Raw genomic sequence first — 23,700 nt, forward strand, 5'->3', positions numbered from 1 at the left:
GTTGAGGGAGGCTGGTGGTGGGTATAGTGGAGGGCACGTATTGCATGGAGCACTGGGTGTGGTGCATAAACAATGAATTCTGGAACACTGAAAAGAAATAAAATAAAATGAAAAAAAAATGAGACATTTAAATGATTTTTAAGGCATATTTGAAGACACGAGGAGTTGCTTTTGAAATGCAAATACGTAACTTGTAACAACGCCTAACTCCTTTTTCCTGTTCCCCTGACCAACTGTTGTTTGACCTTCAAGTTGTCCAGCTCAGTGCAAAAGCCCCTTTCTTTCTCCTAACACATCCTGCCATGACCCCTGGCACAAGGTGGAGCTATTATCCTCTCCTTGGATTTGGCTCCCACAATTTGCTCTCGCCCTGTGCAAGGCATTATAACCCTGTCATAATCATTTGTTTACGTGACTATCTGATCCTTTTAACTGAACATGGTGAGGGAAGGATTCATTTTTCATCCTCAGTATCTAGCACAGTGCCTGGTACATTGTAGGTTCTGAATATGTGTTTGAACAAATGAAAAAGGAACTAATGAGTGAGATGATCAAGGTTCAATTGAGCTGGGTTTGACCAATGACTGAGGGAGTGGGATAATACTCCTCCAGTAATGATCTCTCCCCCTCCCATGAACCTCCCCAGTACGTTCTACCTGTCTGCCTTTATAATGGATATCACCTTTCCTTGTATTAGAATGAACCAATCTGTGATTTACCAATTCAGTTCTGAAATACCCTGAGCACTTCACTTACAAAGGTACTCAATAATTATTTTATTGATGAATCTAACCAAGTGCAGTCAACTTTACCAAGATTTAAGATCATGCATACTTTTATACTACTGGAAGAAATTCTTATTTTCTGGAATATTTTTGAAATAAGTTGGTCACAATTTAAGTGACACATATTTTTAAATCTCATTAACGTTGAACCATTACAATTCCATATTTAAAAGACTAATAAAATACAACCTAATTTAGAGAAATAGATTTTGTATTACACTGATAGCAGAACTAAATTAGAAAAGAACACTTTGATATTCATGCAAAGTATAGTCAGTTGGTTAAACATGTAGATCATCAGAAAAACGGCAAATAATTTTATGCTAAATATAGTTATTCTAGACCAAAAGAGTGGTTGGTCATCAAGAAGAGACTCCTAATGCTTTGGATTCAGCTTTGTTATTGTTAAAATTTTATCCTACTGGTATTCAGTAGTACGGGCTGAGGTGGGCACCCTCCAGCAATGTGCTCAGATGTGTTACAAGGACACGTTGAAGCTGGGGGTGAAGGGGGGCAGCATTGGCATTGCCCAGGACTGCCGGAGACATGACAGGAACAGCTGAACCGTGTGTGCGCAAGTCAGACAGAACTGGCAGACCTTCATTTGGACCAACGTTCTTTGAAACTTGCTAAATTAAAAATCGTGAGAACAGTGGTCTCATATGCTACAGTGAGTGGAAACTACTATTTGCTGTAGGAAAATTTCAAGCAAAGAACAGCTCCTACTAGCAGGTCCAATTCTGGCCAAAATTATAATAGATTAACACACTAACACATTATCTTCTGTTCCCTTCTTCTCTTCACTTTCTCCTTTTGATTCGCAGGAACTTGGTGACCTGGCAGCTTCTCCTCTCTGTTATCTGTCTGAATTCCTTGCATTCCCAAGGCAGGGAAAGCTAGGGATTTTTGTTCCTAAGTCTGGTTTCAGAAGCAAAATCAAAGAGGACACAGAACCCAGAGTAAAGCAGGAATCCCTAATGGGTAAGTCAGTACAATTAGGAGAACGCTGTAGTATGTGAACATCAGAGTATCTCTAAGTTTTCTAAAAGAATATGCCTCTGCCGAAATTGTATTCCATGGGGTGGATTCCAAGTGACTTTGGAATATTTTGCATGAGCCTCTCTCTTGGCCACTTCAGATAGTCTTGGTCAGCTGCAAATGAGACTGGGTGCTACAGTGTTCTTTGGCCAACGGACTCTGCGGTGGGGCAGTTTTTCTTGCTTCCTTACGTTCTAGCTTTTTGAGGTAGGGGTTTGGCTACCCAGTTTGTAGGTGGTGAGGAAGTCATACCATTCGAATGTGGCCTGGTGATTGCTTGTCTGTGTTTGCTGGGACTGCCTTGCACATCTAAAAATCATTAGATAATTCTTAGTTATCTTAGTTAATACTTAGTTACCATCCTCAGGCTGGTGAGGTCAGACTGCATCATTATCTATCATCACCTTGTAGTATCTCCTTAGTACAGAATACCCCACTCCCTTTCCCACTCTATCTCCATACTTTGAAAGTGACCTTGATCACCTGACTCGAACTCACCAGGGATATCTGCATCAGATGAGCAATAGCCATCTGTAGCAATTAGTTCCAGGGCTACCATCGATATCCAGTTTCTCCTGTGACAAAGTATCCTCCTCCATGGATTGGGAAACTTGTATGTCTATGCCAGCTGGGGAGTGGGGGAGACCAGGATGAAGAAGACCATCTAAGGTGTTACAGGTGAGGAAGACAGGAGACAGCATGGTTTTAACTAAAACATCCAACAGGGTTTAAGGATGTTAGAGGTGTATGATTGAAAAATGCTACAGAAAACATAGAATAGAGCAAGAAGAATCAGGAGTGCTGGGTAATTTTATTTTATTTATTTGTTTATTTTTTTAAAGAGTTTATTTATTTGACAGACAGAGATCACAAGTAGGCAGAGAAGCAGGCAGAAAGAGAGAGGGAAGCAGGCTCCCTGCTGAGCAGAGAGCCCGATGTGGGGCTCGATCCCAGAACCCTGGGACCATGACCTGAGCCGAAGGCAGAGGCTTTAACCCACTGAGCCGCCCAGGCGCCCTGTGCTGGGTAATTTTAAAAGGCAAGAGTCAGTGGAGTCTTTGGCAGGAAAGTGACATATTGAGCAAAGACCTGGAACGGGTGAGAGTAAATCTGGGATTCTACGGCAGGGCCATTCCAGGAGAGGTAACAGAGCAGTCTTGGAAGGAGGAACATGCATGGTATGGCTAGCAAGGAGGCCAGTGTGGCTGGAGCCAAGCAAGTAAGGCAGAAAGAAGAGATGACATCAGAGATTTCATGAGGGACTGGATCATGTGAGCCTTGTAGGGCTTTGCACAGATTTGGGCTTTTAATCTGAGATGCTGTGAGGAACGCGCGGGAGGACTTTGAACAGAACTGTTGCATGATCAGATGGATATCATGACTATCGCCCTGGCTGCTGGGCGTGTAGACTACAACGAGCATGAGCATAAGCATAAATCTCACTTAAGAGGCTACTGTGGTAATCAAGTAAGTGGAGGCTTGTCATAAGTGAGAAATGGTCAGTTTCTGAATACGGTCCCCCCCCCCCCAGATTTATAAGGTATTAATGTATAACATATATAAGATTAAGATGTACATTGTGATTATTTGATATCATGTATGTTGTAAAATGATTACCACAATAAGTTTAGTTAGCATTTCTATACCCTTCTTATAATTACCTTTTTTTTTTTTTTGTGGTGAGAACGTTCAGGATTCACTCTCAATGACTTTCATGCATAAACACAGTATTGTTAACTGTGTTGACCATGCTACACCTTAGATCACCTGAATTTATCACCTTAGAGCTGAAGTCTGTACTCTTGGACCGACACCTCCCTATTCCTCTCCCCAGGGAGAGGTCGTCTGGCCTCAATCCCTTGGCAACCGTGATGCTGCTCCCTAGTTCTATGACTTAGGCTTTTATATTCCACACATAAGTGAAAACATGTAGTGTCTGTCTTTTTGTGTCTCAGTTATTTCACCTAGCAGACCTATCCATATTGTCTCAAAGGGCAGGAATTCCTCCTTACATGGCCGAATATCATTCCTGTTTGGGTGTGTATGTGTGTGTACATGTGTGTGTGCAGTGTGTATTTGAATCTTTAAGTTCGTTTTATGCTTAAATTCAACATACAAGTGAGGTAATATGGTAATTGTCTTTCTCTATATGACTTCTTATACTTAGTGTAATATCCTCCAGGTCCATCCATGTTGTTGCAAGTGACAAGATTTCATTATATTATAATCTTCCATTGTGCATACATCCCACATTTTCTCTATTCTTCATCCCTCAGTGGATACTTAAGTTGGTTCCATGTCTTGGCTATTATATATAATACTGCAGTGAACATGAGTGCACTTACATCTTTTTGAGTTAGTGTTTTCATTTCCTTTGGGTAAATACCCAGAAGTGGGATTGCTGGGTCATATTTTAGTTCTAGTTTTAATTTTTTTTTAAGATTTTATTTATTTATTTGGCAGACAGAGATCACAAGAAGGCAGAGAGACAGGCAGATAGATAGGAGGAAGCAGGCTCCCTGCTGAGCAGAAAGCCTGACGTGGGTCTTGATCCCAGGATCCTGGGACCATTACCTGAGCCGAATGCAGAGGTTTTAATCCACTGAGCCACCCAGGTGCCCCTAGTTCTAATTTTTTGAGGAAGCTCCAAGCTGTTTTCCATAGTGGCTGCATTCAGTTTACATTCTTAGCTACAACATACAGGAGTTCCTTTTTCTCCACGTCCTTACCAACACTTGTTATTTTTGGCCTTTTTGATGACAGCTGTTCTAACAGATGTGAGGGTCTTTGCAAATCCCTTAGATTTGCATTTTCCTGATGATTAGTCATGTTGAGGATATTTTCATGTACCTATTAGCCATCTATATGTCTCTATTCGAAAAATACCTACTGAGATCTTCTGTCCACTTTTTAATTGGACTGGCTTTTTTTATTTGTTTGTTTTGTTATTGAGTAGCATGAGTTCTTTATACAATTTGGATATTAGCTCCTTATCAGACATATTATTTGCAAGTACTTTCTCTCATTCAGTAGGTTGCATTTTCGATTTGATTTTTCTCTGTGCAGAGCTGTTGAGTTTGACGTAGTTTCACTTACTGATTTTTGCTTTGTTGTCTTTGCTTTTGGTGTTAGATCCAAAAAATCATCACCAAGACCTCTGTCTTGGAGCTTAGTACTTATGACTTCTTCTAGGAGTTATAGTTTCAGGTCTTGCATTCAAGTCTTGAGTGCACTGAGTTAATTTTTGTGAATGGGGTAAGATGGTGGTCCAGTTCCATTCTTTTGAATACGGCTGTCCAGTTTTCCCAACACCATGCATTGAAGACATAGTCCTTTTTCATTGTATATCCTGGGCTCCCTTTTGTACATTAGTTGGCCATATATGCATGGTTTATTTCTGGGCTCTGTATTCTGTTCCATTGATATATTATGTCTGTATTTTTGCCAATAACATCCTGTTTTGAATACCATAGCTTTGTAATATATTCTGAAATCAAGTAGTATGATGGCTCCATACAGGGAGTCAGCCTTGGACTCAGTCTAGTGCTCTACAGGCCAGCTCTGGGGTAGTGAATTAGGTGCTCACTTTATTCTCCATCTCCCATGGGGAGAGTCTTGGTCTGTGCTGGGCTGCCTGGATTTGGGGTAGGGATAAATGCAAGTACTGTGGATTGATCTTTCCTACTCTCCTTAATGTATCTTTTCTTATTTCCGTGCTTTATCCAAGTGTTATAATCCCTTATTTGGAAATCTTGGCTCTTGTGAAGATAATTTTATGTGTGAATAGTTGTTCAAATTGATGTTGCTGGGCAAGGGTCTGGTTGTTGGGGGATTAGTAGATCAAACCAAGAAGTCCCTATTCTGCCATTTTGCTGAAATTACTCAAAAGGATCTCTGGGTATGTTTTAAAGGCAAAACTATAGGATTCCTCAGTGCACTGTAGATAGAGTATGGGAGAGAGAGAAAGGAATCAAAGCTGACTCCAAGGTTTGGCCTAAGCAAAGGCAAAAATGAAGTAACCATTAATTTGGTTGAAAAAGATCACAGAAAAAAACAAGTACTGAAGAGGAAGATAAAGAATTCATTTTTGAGACATTAACTAGACAAACAAATGGAGATGTCAATTATGAAATTTGAATATTAATTTTGAATTTCAGGAAAAAGTACTGGACTGGGATATAATTTGAGATATCATCATATAGGTTATATTTAAAGTGGATGGAACACTAATAGAGCAAATGCAGATAGAAAAGAGAAAAGGTAAAGGGATTCAAATGTTTTGGTAGATTTTCCTTTTTCTGGGAGTAAAGCACAAATCAACTAAAGAAACCAAATCAAATCAAAACAAAACAAAGAGCAACCAGTAAGGTATGAGAAAAACAAGATTATAGTATCTGGAAGTCAAATAAATCAAATGTTGTAAAGGTGATAAGTCAAACAAGATGAGGACTACAGACTGACCAGTGTTTAACAATACAGCAGTCATTGTATTTGTGCAATAAAGTTTCAGTGAAGTTATGGGTGTCAAAGCCTGACTCAAGTGAGTTTGTGAAACTCTCAAACTCAAAGTGAGTTTGAGAGATAGTGAATATATATACATATATATAATACATATATATATTCATATATATATCTGTATAAGAATAATATATATAAGAATCAGAGATAGTGAATATAAAAAAAACTTCTTCAAGAAATTTTATTGTAAAGTAGGAAAGAGAGACAACAGAGAGAAGGTAAGTAGAGTCCAGGGATTTCATTTTTTATTTTATTTTTATTTTTTTAAAGATTTTATTTATTTATTTGAGAGACAGAGATCACAAGTAGGCAGAAAGACAGGCAGAGAGAGCTGAAGGGAAGCAGCCTCCTGGCCAAGAAGAGAGCCCGATGCGGGGCTCAATCCCAGGACCCTAGGATCATAACCCAAGCCGAAGGCAGAGGCTTTAACCCACTGAGCCACCCAGGCGCCCCGAGTCCAGGGATTTTAAAAAGATAATTTCAATGAGATAAAAATTATCTTATATATTGATGGGAATGACCCAACAGAGAAGGAAAAATTAGTAATGGATAAAAGAGGAGAGAATTATTGGAGCTTTGCCTTAATTACATGAAAAAATGGAATCTAGTACGAAAGAGGAGGATTTGGACTTAGAGCAAGGACAGATACTTTTTAGTTATGAGAGAGAAGGCAGACAACATGGGTTTGAAGGCTGGTTGGTGGGTGGAGGGTCATGGGAGTATATGGGATTTATCTTATAACTGCTTCAATTTTCTCAGTGAAGAAAGGACCAAGATCATTAGTGAAGAGTGATCTTTTGATTCCCCAGAATAATACTGCTGTGGGCCCTCTATTTCTTTTAGAATGAAATCTAATAATGGTCAATGAAATACTAGCTGACTTAACACCTGCCTCTTCTCCTCATTCCTTCTATACACTAGACATATTTCTGTTCCTTTAACTCTACAATGTCACACCTCCAGGCCTTTGCAGATATGATTCCTTCTAGCTGAAATCTGTTTTCTCTTTCTTTATACTTGGCTGAATTTTTTTCATTCTTCAAGTTCATCCTCCTCTGGGTGTTCTCTCTTGATAATCCAACAGTGTGCCTACCACCATCCCTAGACACTCACTGTCATATTGCCGTGTTTAGTTACTTACTCTAATTACCAAAACATGTCAGAAATTGCCACGTTATTTATTTCTTGACTTTATATCCCTCCCGGGGGGATGTAAACTCCTTGAGTGGAGACAGATTTCTTTTTTTCTTTCATGTATTCTACAATATCCCCAGGACTGATATAATGTCTACCTAGCATAGTTTGCCCATGAATGGGTAAGACCAGAGGGAGACCTCTATGTCCCTTACCCAGACTGCCAACTTTTTCTCAGAAATAGAATAACATCTAAAAATCTCTAAGAATTTAATTATTTGTTAGGTCAATGAAGGGTCTGTAATTGTGAGATGAAAGAGAATCACTATTGGAAAAAAAAAAAAAAAAGAAAAAGAAAAGAAAAGAAAAAGGCAAAGCTGTGTTTGCCTGAATGCCAGACCATTATTTTCAAACATGAGTCCTTCATAAGAAACATGGACTAGAGATATACCACAATATCAACAGTGTTTTTCTCAGAGTGAGGGCATAAAGAAAATGTAAATCTTATTTATTTTTTGGTTACATATCCTTTTCAAATTTTATAATATATACATATAGACATGTATAGATGGAGACAGGACAGCCATAATTTACCAATATCATTATTTAACAAACTGTGGACCTAGTTGATACATGCCCTCTTATACCTTCTATGTCATACTTCTCCTTTCCTCAATGACTTCAGCATTGGCTCAGTTTTCTTTTCAATTATAATTCCTTTTTGGCAACCCCAACATCCTCAATAATGACTCATCTCTGAATCTGGCTTCACTTTAACTTCCTCAAATGTAATGTCCTTCACCTCTACTTCATCTGTTCGACATTCAGCACAGTTATACCCACTACTTGATCATCTTTGGAACTATTTCCAAGATTCTTAATCTAAAACCTAACCTCTCCGACGACAAACGGATAGTCTTCCACCTCTTCCTCTTGTCACATCGATGCAGTCTCTCCTTTGTTACCATACAATGTCTAGTCTCTAAGCAGCTTCTCCTTTTCTAACTATTTGCAATATTTGCATTTTCTGTGATACGGTCTTTGACCACCCCCTTCAGAGCCGTGCTCTCCAGCTCCCTAGAGACGATCACCTCCCCAGTCGACTTCAGTATATGCTCTCCCAATTTCTAGCTCTGGATAAATCTCACCATCTCATTTCTCTAATGCTTCCCACACCTCTGAGATGTGAATGGGAAATACTGCTGAACATATTGAAAGAGTCTACCAGAATTTTAGGTTTTCCAATTTCAACCAGACCCTTGGCACTCCTCAGTAATAACTGTCTTGTTCTCTTATTTCTTTCTTCATTATACTCATCATTCCTTTTCTTCCTCCCATGTTTTGGTCAGTTCTCTACATGAATTGAGTGGGGTCTAAAGTTGGAGCCCTTAGCTATAGCTCTGTCCTCTGAACCCCTACAATTCTTGATATCAGTGCCACAGGTGCTGAGATCAATATGGCTGTTATATTAATCTATTTTGTTTCCTTCTGCCCTTCCCTGACCCCCATTTTTCCCTCATTTAGATTCTCATCTAAATTTCCCTCAATTAAATTATAAATCCAGAGTTTATAAAAATAGGTACTATCTATAAAACAGAATGTGGTTGGTTGGTTAGGGAGCAGAAAGAGCAAGAGAAACTTCCTGAACAGAGTCACTGAGGGGAAGAGAGACTACTCAGGGTTTACATATAATGTTGGGAAAACCAAGAAATGCATATTCCCTTGCCTCCACCACCTCAGATTTCCCAGAATGATGGAATAAGGATGGAAGACATGTACCAGGAGGGGCCTCCTGCCCTGTTTCCAAGATAGAGTCCCAGGGGGGTGACAGATCCCAGCTAAAGAAATGACCTTGGTGTATATACACAGAAAACAGTGCAAGGATTTCAGTTTCCCAGTGTGATTCAGAAGCAATGAAGGGATCTCCTGGATCTGGGTGAGATATCTCAACAGTGATCTTTTTGTAAAGAGAAGGAAAGTATCATAGATGGCCACACTCCAAATGTCAAGAAACTATGTAAGATTCTGGAAGCTTTCACACTATCAGAGGACAGGAGTGGGACCCCTGAGAATGACTGTGATTCTCTTACTACAAAATTTTATGGGAGGGAAGTCAGTTATCAAGTGTAGCTACGGAAGTAAAGATATTAAACAGTTACATAGAAACAGAGATACAGGTAGATGTCTTATGGAAAGATCTGTAAATGTTCCACACATAGTGCATAAACATTGATGCTTATGATGACTATACAGCCAAGATTTTTCAAGCCAATGCAGAATTAAAAATTTTTTCAATTGTTTTCCTTAAGATAATTCACGCACGCACACAGACACAAATTTGGTGGGCCACGCTTCTAGTTTGGGAAATCTGATCTGATCGCTGTGCCTTTGCTACAATAGGAATTGAGGATTTTCTTTTGATTCTGAGAACTTAAAAACTATAAACTCAACAGTGCAAAGAAAGCCAGACTGATTAAATAGCTTTTTTGACTTCCAAGTCATTTTTATGCCTATACTGTCCACCCCGAAGTGGATTATTCTCAATGTATTTCCATAAGAAGATGAAGTGTCACTCGTGTCCTTTGAATAATGAGGCATGAAAAAAAGAAAGGGATAATATCTAACATGATACATGGGAGAGGAAGCTGCACAGGTGGCCCGATTGGGAACTCCTTGGTGAAACAAGAAGAGATGTGAGCAAAAGGGGGAAAAATTACAGAAGAAAAGAGGCGGCAGCTTCAGGTGGGGGGAAAAAGAGCAAGTGTCTGAAAAGGAACAAATGGAATGAGGGTTTTTCTTAAAGAGTCAATTTTAAAAAGTGAAAAGGAGGGTTACAGGGGAGACAGGTCTAAGGTATTCTTTGGGGATGAGCATAAACAAAGCCACCAATTTATAATGTAAAGCAAAGAGGACTGTAATGATAACTTTCTCCTCCCTGCATAACCACAACTGATTCGGTAATCCGTCTCTACAGACGCGATTAGGCCCTTCAAGGGGAATGCAATGGATCAATGGATTCAAAGAATTGCAGGTATGTACACAAATCCGAGTTGAGGAAATGGAGGGTGGGGGAACCCTGAAAACATAAGGCCGCTGTTTGTCAGAGCCCCTTAGCAACAACATCTTGTTTTCCATTTGCTTGATTGCATTATTTACATAAGATCAAACACAGGGAGTTGTAGACAGGGAAAAACAGATCACTCTAATATGCATTAGAAATGGATCCACAGACATCATCCTAAGACGTGTTACACGGAAATGCATCCCAGCGCATGGAAACCTCACCGATTACTGTCAAGCAAAGTATAATTTACAATACCGGCCATGAATTATATGCTATTTTACGATTGATATCATGCTGTTGTTCAGAGAATTTCATTGATCTCAATTTACAAAATGAACCAATAAGTAGGCAATGATTTCTTTTAACTCCTGGTGTAAACTGAGGAATTTATACCTTATTGGTTTCTCCCATTAGAAAATTAAAACGCAGTTGTTGCTTCTTCAGTCTCTAATGTATGTTATCTAGTTGCTTTTCTGACAACCTCCCACTATCATTTTGTAAATGAAAAACACAGCTTCTTCCTGATTTTCTTTTCTCCTGTCTATGCATCCTTCCCACAAATCATCACTGGGATGTTTAAAAAATGTTGGAACAGTCTAGGCAACTCCTGACCACATCTCCTTCTGTCATTTGGTATTCCAACCTGAGAAGCACTGCTCGGTTATGGTTCAGTGAGAACACGTCTTAGGCGGCAGACCTGAGAGGTGGTGTGTTTTCCACAGATGCCTGGAAAGCAATGAGCTATGCCACAATGCACGTGGAATGTCAGGTTGCATTCATCTCTGCCACTGTGTAGCCCTTGCTTCACGATTGCTTCTTCAGACTTTTGATTCCAGAAAATCAGATTCTGACCTTATAATTAATAAAAACGGAGGCTTTCTTCAGCCTGGACATCATTGCTCTTTGCTCTTCACAGAAGCCGAAATTTGCAACACACTTCTCTTGGGCCAGGTGAGCAATAAACCACCACTAACATCCCATCCTGTGCTTTCAAACTAATTTGCAGAACTAGAATCTCTCTGCCCTGGTAAGTCCTCATAATTAAAACCGTACCCAAACAACATTACTCAACAAATTTTCTATTTGTGTTTATAATATTCTCCACCGCATCAGAGAAATCCATAGCTCTCCCTTTCATCAAAACCTTGTCCAAAGTTTGTATTAGACATGGAGCATCACCTGACTCCTTCATGTGGGCATTATGCGTACTCTATTTAACTGCCTTCCTAACAAGTCTCCCTTGTGAGCATCCTCAGATGAGTTGTCTAAGGATTCATGGTATAAGTTCTTTGAGAACAAGGATGCATCTTCTTATAGGCATCCCCTATGACTTCTAACACTTTGGACCCTCCTGATGGTTGAATAGTAAAAACTTCATTGTGATAAGAAAACTGGTGGTAAGGAAAACCTGGTCCTTCCATCACGATAGCAGCACATGGTGGGGGAGCCCAGCCTGCTGGGAGTTGTCAGTCACTAGTTTGGAGAAAAAAAAAAGGAATCATTACTGTCAGTTGTGATAATGAGGGATGATGCTTCCTCATTTTCCTCTTTTCTTCTTTGGCTGGTTAGAACAAAAGGCTTCCATGCAAAACTCCTTAGGCTGACAGCATTCTTATCCAGCTGTCTTCCAGTCTGGCTTTCTGAGCATCTCTAATACCTAATTTGTAATGCAGTATAGTATATTGAGCCCAGGGTTGTTTCTCTTGGTTACTTTTATAATATAACCCTAGAGCAGTGCTCTCTTTTCTCTCTTTCTCTCTCTGTTTCTCTCTCTCTCCCTTTCTTTCTCCCCTTAAACACACACACACACACACACACACACACACTAAATTCCCACCTACTCCACCTTGCCTCTGGATAAGAGATACAGAATTAAGGAGTCAGTCACAGGCTTCCAGTTTTCATAAATGCTTTCCACTCACAAACCAAAGAGGAGAAAATTGAGATACACTTCTAGGAATCTTTTCTAAAGAGATTTGAGTTGTACAACATAGCTAAATATTTCTTGCAAAACTAGGGAATTTCCTCTCAGACTTAGGTGGACATTTGCTATTCTCATATTCTTTAATAATCTTAGGAATCAGTTAATATACTGCAAGACAATACTCTACTCATGTGACATAACTGTTAAACAACAGAGGTTAATGAGACATAATGAGAATAATGATGTGTCTAGTTATCTGTAGCATGAAAAGAATAAATTTATGAATCCGCACTCCCCCAAAAAATGATATTGAAGGTAAGATGCTGTTAGTTCAGTAACAACAATAGCTATAACGTTGACTACATAGTATTTGACAGGCCCTGTTAAATATGTTTTATACTCTCTCGTTTATTTTAAGTTGCAAAATAACTCTGAAACAAGTACTGTTATTCCCAATGTACAGATAACAAAATTCCAGCTCAAAGAGATCAGCTGTGTAAGACCCTATATGGGGATCAGAAACCACCTGAATTCACTCCGAAAGGAGCGCAGCCTTGAGGCTGGAGTTGCCCGTGGCCAGACCATTATTTAAAGGGGACTCCACCCAGTTGACACCCTGCACCGCTAGCTTAGTAAAGGATCACATGAGAATGGTTTTCATTGAAGACCCATTACCAGTTCTTAAATATTAATTTAATGCTTTTCTCACTTAGCCCTATATTGGACACTGTGTGATATGACATGCTCAGATATGCTATGTGTGACAATGATATGCTGAGAAAATTGTTCCTGCATATAAGAAGAGAATGTGTAAAATGAACACAATGGATCCTCAACTTAAATTGTAATGTTAGGGTATAAATAAATATCCTATTAAAAGTATGCTTTTACATCAACCTGTGAAAATGCAATGCATCATAAGCAACCACTGTGTTTATAGAAGCTGAAGAAGTCCTCAGTGTCACAGCTAGAAGTATTCTGGCCCATTTTAAGACTTACTGAATTATCTATCCTGGAGACATTTCCGTAAAATGACAGGCTTTTCTCTCTTAAAACAGTAATTTTCAAAGAAAGGTCTGTTGACATTCCTCCAGGAAAAACACTTGTATTATAAGTGTTCACACTATGACAGTGTCTAACTTTTTATTTCTGAAATAATATCTTACTGATGATTTTAAATAAAGTAATAGGTCTGTGATGGTTAAATTATGTATCAACCTCACTGGGCTGTGGAGTCCACTTGTTTGGACAAACACTCGTCTAGGTGTTGCTGTGATTAATACTTAATAATCTGTTGACTTTAAGTAAAGAAGATTACTCTCCATCATGGGGTAGGCCTCATCCAATCTGTTGAAGGCCCTAATAGCAAAGTCCGATGATGTGTCCCGTGTAAGAAGAAATTCTACCTTAAGACTAAATCACAGAAATTCTGTTTCTAGCCTGCTGGTGTGCCTGCAGATTTTGGACTCAAGACTGCAGCTTGGATTTCCTACTTGCTGAGCAGACCTACAGATTTCAGATTTTAGATTTGCCAACCCCCACAATCATGTGAGTCAATTCCTTAAAATACAAATAAAAATTCCCCTCCCATCATTCACCCTTTTACTCTAATATAACATCTGTGGTCCTTCATAAAAAGAGGACCTCATCTTGAGTGTAAGGTATATGTAGATCTCTCTGGGTGTATATTAGAAAGAACTGGAAACTAGCATTCCTGGCTCAAGGAGAAAGTTTGGCAGTCATGGAAGGAAGGAACAAATTTGGGTGTACTCTGGATTCAGATATATCTGTGAATTTCAGGACAGCTCATGAGATGTTTGTGTTATAAGCTGGTTAAGATTTGGGAACATTTGCTTCTGATGCTCAGAGAAGAGGATGTTTAACCAGAGCAAGGCCATGGATATGAGTTACTGTGACACTTGGCTAATTGGTGTCAGGCTTGATCCTAAGTACATGTGAGAAAACCCGCATGATTCCCCAGAAATGCACGAGGATTATTAGTTTGCAGAAGTCAGAGATCACTAGCTCGTGAGGGTGATGAGCAAGTAAAATATGAATATTAGAACTAATGAGACTTATTATATATACAGATACATGAGGTCTGGGAAAATCTGACATAAATATATCTATGTCCATCCATCCATCCATCCATCCATCCATCCATCCATCCATCTATCCATCCATCCATCATCCCTTAATATATATCCACTTCAGGGTGTAATCAATGGCAGCTCACTGTATCAAATTTATACTTTGGGGCACTGTATGTTTCTTTTTTCTCTTTTAAAGATTTTATTTATTTATTTGAGAGAGCAAGAGAGTGTGGAGACAGGGGAGGAGCAGACAGAGAGGGACAAGCAGACTCCACACTGAGCACAGAGCTGGTTCCACCCCATGACCATGAGATCATGACCTGAGCCAAAATCAAGACTGATGCTTAACCAACTGAGCCACCCAGTTGCTCCAAGACTCTGTATGTTTGTTAGATGGAAAATGTCTTTATAACATGGATTCAGGAGAGGAAAGTGAAAATTGGTATACTTTACAGGTGATAGAACAGGAGAGCTGGATCTTTTTTGTCTTTTTGTATAACCTTAAACCAACAATCTCTCCATTCCCTCTCAAAGACTGCTCAAAACAAATAAAAACCAAAGGAAAACTGAAAATGAAACAAAACAAATTAGAGTAAGATATTGTCATTGGCCTTGAGGAGAGAAAATAACAAAACTTCATTTGAGTAGTAAGAGAGATAGAGGGATAGACAGATATGGTCACACATTAACCATATTTTCACGAGTTGATATGGTATAATGATACTGATGCAAGACAATATATTGGAATCCAGAATTGCCTGGCTCCACCTAACATAGCAGAAATATACATGAATGTTACATTTAGATGTAAATGATTTATAACAATGCTTAATAGAGAATAGTGTTATGTATTTGTTAATTAAAAATAATGTTAGGGGGGCACCTGGGTGGCTCAGTGGGTTAAGCCTCTGCCTTCAGCTCAGGTCATGGTCTCAGGGTCCTGGGATCGAGCCCCACATCGGGCTCTCTGCTCCACAGGGAGCCTGCTTCCCCCTCTCTCTCTCTCTCTGCCTGCCTCTCTGCCCACTTGTGATCTCTGTCAAATAAATAAAATCTTTAAAAAAAAATAATAATAATGTTAGGGACACCTGGGTGGCTCAGTCTGTTGAGTGTCTGGTCATGATTTCAGGGTCCTGAGGTCAAGTCCCACAGGCTATCCTTTCATCAGGGAGTCTGCCTTCCCACTCTCTTCCCCAGCCCTTCCTCTTGCTCAGGCACTCTCTTTCCCTAAAATAAATTAATAAGTCTTAAAAAAAATAAAGTTAATGAACATGGTTATGCCCTAATTTATATAATGATTTGCATTCTTCTAATGTTTTCATGAAACTAGTTTTTGTTTTTTTAGATTTAGGGGGTAACTATATGTAGGCACATGGTAAAAGATTAAACTAGTAAAGTACAAAATAGTACAAAATGAAAAGCAAACATTTTCTTCACATTTCCAACTCCTTAAAATTGCCAACACTGGAATAAGAAGCTCTCACACAACATGAGATGGCTATCATGGGTTTCACCGATAAAATGGGGAGTAGTTGCATCAGAGTTTAGCTAATAACCATATAATAATTTTCTTTCTTTCTTTCTTTCTTTCTTTCTTTCATTCTTTCTTTCTTTCTTTCCTTTCATGTAGTTGCTAATGTGTAGAGCTAAGACCCATTACAAAAGCACACAGGCAAAAACCTTAAATACAATTGGATGACACTATAGAGAAAGGAAACCAAAAAAAAAAAAAAAAAGAGAGAGAGAGAGAGAGACAGAAGACATCACTAAAGACCTAGTTTTGAGTTTGGAGTGTTGATTAGGGTGAATATGATTGAGTTACTGAAGTTTCAGGCCCTGTTTCTTCATCTCATTAAAAGGAATTTATATCACGTGTAACATCTCTCCCTGTAATTGTTGTGAAGATAAGATAAATAGCCATAAACAGATTTCATAAAGGAGAGTTTATCACACAGGTAAGAAATAACAATTTTAAACCATTATCAAAAACAGCAGAGCCTGGTTCTTTATATTTAGATGTGATTCTTATTAATTAATGCTCATAAATACTGGGAATGATATACTTTAAAAATGTTTATCATGTAATTATGTAAAACCCAAGATATATATTTTTTTAGCTAGGATATATTTTTTTAGCTAAGTCCAAAACATACAATCAATTTCTTGTGAAAGGAAGCATATATATTTGATTTAATATACACAAATATAGCTTTTTTGTCATTTCTTTATTTACTCACTCTGTGAGTATTTGCTGAGCATCTGCCATTGGCGTCTACTATGTGATTTATATGCTACGATATAGCAGATAACAAGATGCATACAAGATATTTTCTTTTGAACTACGCATTGCTCTGGATTATATTTTCCAAATTTCAGAGATCCTGTGTTTTATCTGGTAAGGATATCTATGAGGTACTAATGAGTCTAAAGCACTTTAATTTCTATAGCTTCAATACGTCTTAATATAAAATGGTAAATGGTTTGAGAAGAATATCTGTGCAAAATTATAAATTATAGTGTATCTCCTGTGATAGGAACTGAATTACTTATAAGAAGAACTAATCTGGGGCACCTGGGTGGCTCAGTGGGTTAAAGCCTCTGCCCTCGGCTCAGGTCATGATCCCAGAGTCCTGGGATCGAGCCCCGCATCAGACTCTCTGTTCAGCGGGGAGCCTGCTTCCTCCTCTCTCTCTCTGCCTGTCTCTCTGCCTACTTGTAATCTCTGTCTGTCAAATAAAATAAATAAAATCTTAAAAAAAAAAAAGAAGAACTAATCTACGAGGAACTGAAGTTTCACTGATTAACAACAAATTACAATGAGAATATTTGCACCAAAATACGTACAAACACAAAATTGAAAATAATGCAGGATTAGCATCCATGTCTTACTATTGGCCCCCCAAATGCTCACATTTCCAGGCTCTTCAGTTTTTATCATATTTCACAGTAAGTCACACATACAAATAAGTCATGAAAGAATTGATAAAATATGACTCAGGTATTTGTTTACTTAGGCTTCTATACCCATCAGATGGAAAGAAATACATATATACCCATTTAATCTATCTTAGAGCAAACATCTCTCTATCTCTTTATATTTGGTCAATAGCCTCACTGTCACTGAAATTATAACAAACTTTTATTAGACCTGTCAAAGTGGTAATTTCACAAGATTTTTATTTCCTTAATTACACTCTGAAATCCTCCTTTTAGAAATACTTTTATTAATGTTTGCTCCATGTAACTCTTTATGAGCTAATTTTATTTAGGCACATCTTTTAAGGTAGTATATTTCTTTACAGTGATAGAGCTGACAATAGCTCTCATCAAAACAAAAAATTTCAAAAAGGAAGCCAACTATAATTTATAAAATGCACCCCCGCCCCCGGCAAGTGGAAGAATTCTACAGATGATGAATTTTAGAAATATTAACTCAAAAGTTTGTTGGAGTTCAGTTTATACTAAAGGTATATAGTGTTATGGAAAACATTTATTTGATTTATATTTTAAAAACCAAACTTAACTGGATAGCAGTGATTCAGCTGAGGGGGAAAAATCTTTTAAAATTATCTATATAGTCTTTTCAACACCCAGAGTTCCAACCTAATAGAATTTATGACCGGCATCCTCTTGGCTTTTGCATAATAGAGCTACACAAGTGGCAGAAAGCAACTTTGTAATCTCCCTACATGAAATAGATATTCAAATACTTGCATATTTGGTAGCATATCCCTAGGAGGAGCTGGACTTGTATACATTTCCACAACACAGTGAAAAAAAATATGGAGGGCAATGCAACAATATCATCTTTGCAAAACAGCCTTTAAAAGTTGGGATATGGAAGACAAACTTTCTTAAACTCTATTGGATTTTTTTTTTTTTTCTGACTCAAAACTCTTTTTCTCCTGTTCAAGGTTTGAATGCAACTGGGCAGTATAGTAAACACAGGAATGGGATTTTTACTCAAGCAAGCAGGATGCCTTCATCTAAGTCCTAAGTCATTCATAACTTCTCTGAAGTTTTCCATCCAGAGTAAAACAAGAATTTTATTTTTTTTTTATTTTAAAGATTTTATTTATTTATTTGACAGAGAGAGAGATCACAAGTAAGCAGAGAGGGAGGCAGAGAGGGGGAAACAGGCTCCTCACTGAGCAGAGAGCCCGACGCGGGTCTCGATCCCAGTACCCTGAGATCATGACCTGAGCCTAAGGCAGAGGCTTAACTCACTGAGCCACCCAGGTGCCCCAAGAGTTTTATTTTGAAAATATGTTTCAATATTTTGCTTGTGATTGTATGGAATTTAATTACACCACTACTTGGCATGTTCAAAAAAGCTGATCAACATTTATTGTACTTTAATACAATCAACTGAGTCTATATCTGTAGCTTTGGGATAGTGCCTCTCAGGGACTGTGTATCAATGGTGTGGTTATGAGTTTTGCAGTAGTCTGTGTTCAATACAGAGAAATAGTATGCAAATATTTACCAGACATATGTCAAGCATTGAGACACATGTCACTTCTCTGACACCAATTGACTTCGGTCTGGCCGTCAGTCTCAGATAAATTACTCTGTCTCTGAGCATCTTTCTGAGTACCAGTTTGGCATTCTGGCAATTCCTCCACATACTAACACAGAATTTGTACATAAATGAAAAAATTCCTTCGTCTCTTCATTCTGAATTGATTTTCACTGTTCTCCTACTATATGCATATACCCATCTCTTTCTTCAGGAAGGAAGATGAAAGATACAGCTCCTGCCCCCAGGGACCTCAGTCTAGTGGGAAAAGACTATTCAGTCAACCAGAAATGCTAGTAAAGAATCCTAAATGATATGAGAGGTGGGAACATGGAGAGGAAAATAGTAAACTACGTATGTCTACATACCCGGGAATGGTCCTAAATCGAACACTTATATTGTCCCAGCCTCAGAATAATCAATAAAGATACATGAATGGATAGATGAATTCATAAGTGAATGAATGAAAGAGCCACAAATGAGCATGCTTGAAAATATTTTGTTCTAATATTCTTTAGGGTTTATTCTCCAAAAGGAATGAACGAATGCACAAATAAATGTTCAATTTTCAATATTTTATTGCACAGTTGTAAATTAGTGTAAAGCAAACCTACTGTTATGGGCTGATTTGTATCTCTCCAAAATTCGTACATTGAACCCATAACTCCAGGTACCTCAGAATGTGGCTGTATGTGGAGATAGGGTCTTTAAAGAGAAGATTAAGTTAAAATAAAGCCCAGAGGGTGGGCCCTAACCCAATTTGACCAGTGTCCTTATAAGAATAGGAAAGTTGGATGCACAAAGACACCAGGGATGTCCACGCACAGAGGAAAGACATGTGAGGACATGGCCAGAAGGCGGCCATCTGCAAGCCAAGGAGAGGGGCCTCAGGAGAAACCAAACCTGCTGACACCTTGATCTGGGACTTCTAGCCTCCAAGACTGTGAGAAAATAAATTCCTGTGATTTAAGCCACCTAGTCTGATATTTTGTCATGGCAGCTCTAGCAAACTACCATTGCTGTGAGTAGATTAAAAGGAGAGATTATTCTTTCATGTCCATATTTCATTGAAACCGGGACGCTATGTGGTCATGCAGTGGTGCAGTTTTAAAAATTACAGTTTACATTGAAGAACTTTTCATTACTGACTTTAAAGAAATAGCCCTTCTCCTCTCAATACTACACTCTGCAGACCTATATTTTCTGCATTTGTCTCTTCCATTTATGAGTGTACAATATGAGACAGTTCCCATTTAAAATCAGGCTTGCTTTAAATTTTTAAAAACTTAAAGCTAACATTTGAATGAGACATTTTAATTGACATGTTGTCTTTAAGAATACATTGATAATGTGATGAAGATATGAATGTTGTATTAATATTTTGACACTGCTGAATGTTATTAATAATGTAATGACATTTCCCCATCGTTCTTTTCATTTAAACTCATCTAGTTGAGATTCGGGATTTGGGATTCAGAAAATTATCAGAGTAACAGAATTCTAATCCTAGCTGTACCATTAACTAGCTTTATGATTCCAGGCAAGTCAACTCTGAATCTCTATCTCCTTATCTACCAAAAGGGAATAAAGTTGTTTAGCCTTTATACATCACTGGGTGATTGAAAGACTTATTGGAGCTGGTACATGTGAAAATATTTTGCAAATATAAATTATCACCAAGAAAATATCAGGAGATATTTATCTGTTCTTGAAGGTAAGAAAAATCTACTTAAGTTTTTCTTTTTAATTTAATTTAATTTATTTATTTGACACAGAGAGAGAGATTACAGAGAGGCAGGCAGAGGGGGTGGGGAAGCAGGCTCCCCACTGAGCAGAGAACCAGATGCGGGGCTCGATCCCAGAACCCTGAGATCATGACCTGAGCTGAAGGCAGAGGCTTAACCCACTGAGCCACCCAGGCGCCCCTACTTAAGTTTTTTCTATTTAAGGAAGAATCTATGAAAGAAAATATTTCTAGATTTGATTTTAGCCAAATAACTTCATTTAAAAACCACCATGACGGGGCGCCTGGGTGGCTCAGTGGGTTAAGCCGCTGCCTTCGGCTCAGGTCATGATCCCAGGTCCTGGGTTCGAGCCCCACATCGGGCTTTCTGCTCAGCAGGGAGCCTGCTTCCTCCTCTCTCTCTGCCTGCCTCTCTGCTTACTTGTGATTTCTCTCTGTCAAATAAATAAATAAAATCTTTAAAAAAAAAAAAAAAAAAAAAACCACCATGACTGGGCCGCCTGGATAGCACAGTCAGTCAAGCATCCGACTTTTGGTTTTGGCTTAGGTCATGATCTCAGGTTCATGAAATCAAGCTCCACATCAAGCCCCACACTCAGTGTGGAGTCTGCTTGAGATTCTGTCCTCTACCCCCTGTTCATGCTGTCTCTCTCCCTCTAAAATAAGTAAATAAACTATTTTTTAAGAAAACACCATAAATGGAGTAAAAAAAATTACAAAAATAGGAAATAAGAGTTATAATATAGCTTCCATGCAAATGTTAAATATTTTTAATGTATATTAAAAAATAGTTAGAGAATAGGATGAAGACTATAACCCTTTAAATAACGAACAAAAACATTTAGAGAATTAATTTTAAGGAATTAGAAATGCACACACAAAATATTATCTAAAAGGCTGTTAAAATTATAGTACTGTTCATAACAGAAAAAAATGAGAAATAATCCAATTATTATAATGTTTTCCTTAAATATATTGTGAAATACTTTAAAATATTGTGCAGTCATTTAAAGCATGATTTAGAAAATAATTTAGTATGAATTTGGTGATATGATCACTATATATTATAAAGTGGTAAAAGATTATAAAATAGTCTAGCCCAAATTGTATGTGTATATCTGCATCAACAAAAAAAGATCAGAGGATGCTGAATATACTAGTCAAAATATGATTAGTGATCACCTCCAGTGGGTGACATTGTGGACAATTTTTATTTTTTCCTAAATTTTCTTTTGTACAAAGAATTTACCATTGCAATAATCTCATTTTTAAATTATACTTAATTTTGAATGGATAACACACGAATAAATAGGCATGGTACAAAATATAAAAGATACAAAAGAGCTCACATGAAAATCAAGTCTCCCTCCACCCTTGTTCCCAAGTTATCCAGTTCTCTTCTAGGGGCTTAGCAATTATTATACATTTATGTATACATCCATAAGAAGTCAAAGCATATAACCAAATATGCAAATGTTAGTGGACTATAAAATACGCTTTTCTACACCAGTATAGTACTTTATGATACACTTTTTTTTAAGAAGATGCTAACTTGTTGGTAAAGAGCACTCATTCTATTAAATGAGCATGTAATATACGTGGGGTACATATTAGTTATTAGCCATAACTTGTTGAACTAATCTTTTATTGATGTTTATTAGGCTTTTTCATTTATATTTTACTTCATTACATTTTATTTTATTTTATTGGCATGTATATGTGTATATGATCAGAAAAATCTGTAATCTTGGAATAACCTCAAGCATAATAAAATGTAAAAGTCAGCAAGATGTTTGGAATGTTACTTATTACTCTTTTATGGTTAGATACTTCCACTAGATTTAAAGCAGTTGACCAAAACAAAAGGTAAGACAATTTATAACTCAATCTTCAGCAATTCTTTTTGTGCTGGAAAAATAATAGGTGATATTTTTATTTATTTGTTTTGTTAAAGCTTTTATTTATTTATTTGACAGACAGAGATCACAAGTAGGCAGAGAGGCAGGCAGAGAGAGAGGGGGAAGAAGTCTCCCTGCCGAGCAGAGAGCCCGATGTGGGGCTTGATCCTAGGACCTTGGACCATGACACGAGCCGAAGGCAGAGGCTTTAACCCATTGAACCACCCAGGCGCTCCAGGTGATATTTTTAAATATAAGTTTTGAATAAACACAAATGAATGGAGATAAGGCATGTAAGCTATTTAGACTTAAGCTACAAAAACTGCTATCATGGGTCTAATGCATTGCTAATGGCATTAGGAAGGCTCTGGAATGATGTTCTGAAGCAGATGATAAAAATCAAGGTATGAAGGAGGGAACTTACTGTGATGAGCACTGGGTATAGCATGTAAGTGATAAATTACTAGATTCTATACCTGAAACTAATGTAACTTTGTATGTTAACTAACTGGAATTTAAATACACACTCAAAAAAAAAAAAAAATCAAGGAATGAATGGTCTCCAAATGAAAAAGGCAGAGGAATATTCTAAACATTCCTTTCTTACTTTGGAAAAGAAGCTATGCACTGACAGATCTGAGGGTTTCAACAATGGGAGAAAATAAATCAACAAAACAGATTCAATTTTAAGAAAATAGGTAAAATTTCAGGGAAATTCTCAAAAGAAAGAACATAGATGGACAGCAGAGTTTGGTGACTTCCTAGGATACATATTTATAAAACACATTCGAAGGAAAAAATCTACATGTAAGTAAGGTTGAGGCTTTGTTGGCAGATTCTAGTATTTGTAAATTTAACAAATGAGCCAAATTTTGTAATTACAACAGCCAACATTTGGAGTGGTGCTCACAACAATTTCTTCAGAGGCTATTTTTCTCTTTTTCTAGTAGGCAGATTCTGCCTTTCTAGCCCCAAAGATGAAC

General features: G+C 37.8%; 1 protein-coding gene across 1 annotated transcript in view; it reads right to left on the bottom strand.

Moving 5' to 3' along the window:
* Nucleotides 1-23,700, bottom strand: part of LOC111151119 (usherin) — a 680,307-nt gene that overhangs the window by 339,504 nt on the left and 317,103 nt on the right. The window lies entirely within an intron of this gene.

Source organism: Enhydra lutris, unplaced genomic scaffold (assembly GCF_002288905.1).
Source record: "Enhydra lutris kenyoni isolate GAN:26980312 unplaced genomic scaffold, ASM228890v2 scaffoldscaffold25, whole genome shotgun sequence".
Lineage (NCBI taxonomy): Eukaryota > Metazoa > Chordata > Mammalia > Carnivora > Mustelidae > Enhydra > Enhydra lutris.